We start from the raw sequence: 3,520 nt of genomic DNA, 5'->3' as shown, positions 1-3,520 counted from the left end.
TACAAAGCCCATGCACGTTCTAAGACGTGGATAAGAGATTTCGATCCACTAATATCACCAAGTATTGGGTATATTAGTGCGGAGGGTAATGTTGGCTATATATTTTGTATAAGCCAATTACAATTCAACGCGTGGCAGAATAAGGGTAATACAGGAAGACTATTCAAGTCTTCGATCATGATCGTACACGTGGCAGTTAGTATTGGTTATTATGAGATCTGAGTAGCATTGGATCAGCAAGGAGATGCAAAGTGATGTGCCTTCAACGGTTACTCACATTCAAATTCAAAAATAGGAGGGGAGCCTAATTGCAAGTGATGGCATAATGGAGCTAATTATAAGGCAACATGATCAGCGATCATGGAGGAGCAGTTCGACGGTTGGAAGTACAGTTCGATGGTCATTCTTGAGAAGTATAAATAACAGAGAAGGCCCCAGAAAAATCCCCCATACTCAAATCCAAAAAAACCAGTTTTATTCTACTTCATTTTTCTTTCCAGTTTTTACATTTCCTGTTCTTTACATTTCTGTACTTTAATTCCTGCACTGCACTTCGTTCATAGGAGTAGTTTCAAGTAGATTGTTGCTGTAAACCTCTACGAGGCTGAATTGGATCATTGTAAGTTTTCATTTTAATGAAATGCTTCAATTGCTCTTCATTTGATTGTCATTTGCTTAATTCTCCTAAATCAAGCCACCAGTAAAAGTCTTCTTCATTGAGGCTGAAAGAACTAAAACACAATCGTCTGATAATTGGTTGGCAATTAAATTTCTGTAAGGACTGATTGATCCTTGCTGGCACGTTCATAATTACAATAATCACCTTCAAAAACCAAAAAGCCAACAGGTTCATAGTGGTGACTTTTCGTGATGATAGTGGTATCCGATAGTAAGAAGGGTTTGCGAAAGTAAGGCCTCATTTGAGAACATGCTATTTTAATAACTTTTAAGGCTAAAATGTGAGGTAAAAAAATCAGTATGTTTGGAACGACTTTTGAATTTTTACAAAAGGATCTACAAAAAGTAGAGAAAAAGAAATTTTTTGACGTTTTCTGTATAGATTGTTGGGTTTTTAATTTTTTTAGTGACTTTTTAACTTTTAGACTAAAATATTGAGTTGCCGAACGAAACTGGGTCACAATAGTGGTGTAATTGGTCCCTGGTGGTAGTGGTTAATTATGATAGCTTTTTGCTAGGGTCTGCAACAACATGAGGTGTTTGGCAAGTTGGATTTTAGCCTGTTTTTTTGGCTAAAATTCACAAAAATATAAAATATGCTAAAATAGTTAATAAGACAAAATGTCACAGCAAATTCATAATTATTTCATTTGTTTTCTCACAAATATTATATCCAACTATAACAAAATTCACCAATCTTCCAAAATATAAAAAATTTAAGGGAGATGCACCAATAAATCCCAAATTAATAACTTATACACTATTTAGTCCCAAATGTTTTCTTATGAACTGAACAGTCCCATTGTAAGCGAATTGACCATTGAGGGCATATACATCGTACGCGTGTGTGGTATAACTGCTGGGCAACGTTGGTAATTTAGTAATGTGAAATTATGGAAAAAGGGCGATCCATCATCAACATCAGTGCTAGACATCATCAAACATCAGGGCCATGATCAACATCATCAACATTAGTTCCATCATCAACATCAGCGACATCCACCACCACCGTATCCACCCTCACGAACGACCACCACCACCGCGGAACCCGTCGCCTCCGCCGCCATCGCTTCCGCGGGACTGGGCTTCGTTGATGATGATGTTACGCCCGTCAAGATCCTGACCGTTCAGAACAGATCCGCGGAACAGATCTGATCTCTGCGACGTGTGGATCAAACAGACCTTCGATTTGATTACTTCACCGAACTGAGAGACAGCGCCATCATCGACATCATCAACATCAGCGCCATCATCAACATCGTCAACATCAGCACCTCCACACCGATCTCTCTCTACTTTCTCTCTGTGTAGAAGCCCTTGAAGATTCTGTTTTGAAGTCTCTGAATCTTTCGAACAATGCCTTGGGCGAGAAGGGTGTTAGGGCATTTGAGAAACTCCTTAAATCACAGAGTATATTGGAGGAACTCTATTTAATCCGTTGGTGATGTATATATATATATATAGAGAGAGAGAGCGAGAGATAGAGGGGTTGTTCAAGTAATCAACAGTGCTCAACAGTGAGGTAAACATCTATATGATGAGGAAAGTCACAAAATGATAAAGGTTAGATATTTACAATTTCTGATCCAACAAAAAAAATATATATTTACAATTTTAAAATTTAAAATTTACTTTTGATTATGTAATAAGAGTGCAGGTCATATATGATTGAGGCTATTTGGAGTTTAGTTATTTTTAGATTTTAAAAAAAAAAAAAATCTGTTTGAGTTGATTATGATGTTGTTGATGTTGGTGATTATGATGTTGTTGATGTTGTTGTTGATTAAAAAGTCCGTTTTAGTAATTGATGTTGTTGGTGATGTTTTTATGATGTAGCGGCCTTTTAGGAAACAAACATTTCACAAAGGGGGTACTATTGTAACCTGCAAAATAATCAAAATTAAATAAACAATATTACCAAAATAAAATAGGACTAAATGGTGCATAAGAAAAAATTTAGAACTAAATGGTTCAACTTTTCAAAAAATAAGATTTATGGATAAATTTTTTAAAATTTAATCTATTAAAATAATCAAAAATTAAAATAACCTATTAAAATAGTAACTTCCCAAATACCCATCGTATAACAATTGGTTGTTGTTGGTTTGAGGGATGGTTTTCGCCATTTGTACGTAATAATAATTTAGTTTATGATGATAAAGTCGTAAGTAAGAAAAAACAATAATAAAAATAATTAATATTTTATTTGAGAATTAAGAAAGGAAATAAAAGAAATGATTATATAAATTCAAAAAGAAAATAAAAAAGAGAAGTAGAGAAAAGATTACAATTTATATCTTATTTGATTTAGTTAAATGGAAATAAAAAAAAATTATTTCTATATTATATTACTAAAATAACATTTTATAGGTATTTCATTTTTTTTTCTAAATTAAAAAGGACAGCTTTAGAATTAAAAAATAATCATAACTTATTGATTTATTTTCTTTCCAATCTATCCATTTCTAAAGATATTCAGGCCTCGTCTGGGAACATGTTATTTTAGTAATTTTTTGATTTTTTGACTAAAATATGAGGTAAAAAAAACTAGTATGTTTGGGGTGACTTTTTGACTTTTTACGAAAAGATGTGTAAAAAATAGAGAGAAAATAAAATTTTTAACTTTTTAGTGTAGGTTATAGGTTTTTTGACTTTTTTAGTAACTTTTTAACTTTTTGACTAAAACGTTAACTTGCCAAATGAGGCCTCAACATGAAAGTAATTTATCACCATTTCTTCACATTTTGTTTGGGATATTCTAAATAATTGCACTTTTTAATTTTTTAAGAAACATGAATTGGATTCGAAGTGATGTGATAGAGAGGTAATGTGACTCAAATAA

Source organism: Camellia sinensis, chromosome 5 (assembly GCF_055761805.1).
Source record: "Camellia sinensis isolate YWXY chromosome 5, ASM5576180v1, whole genome shotgun sequence".
Taxonomy (NCBI): Eukaryota; Viridiplantae; Streptophyta; class Magnoliopsida; order Ericales; family Theaceae; genus Camellia; species Camellia sinensis.
The sequence above is the reverse complement of the archived record's forward strand: the minus strand, read 5'-3'. Positions refer to the sequence as shown.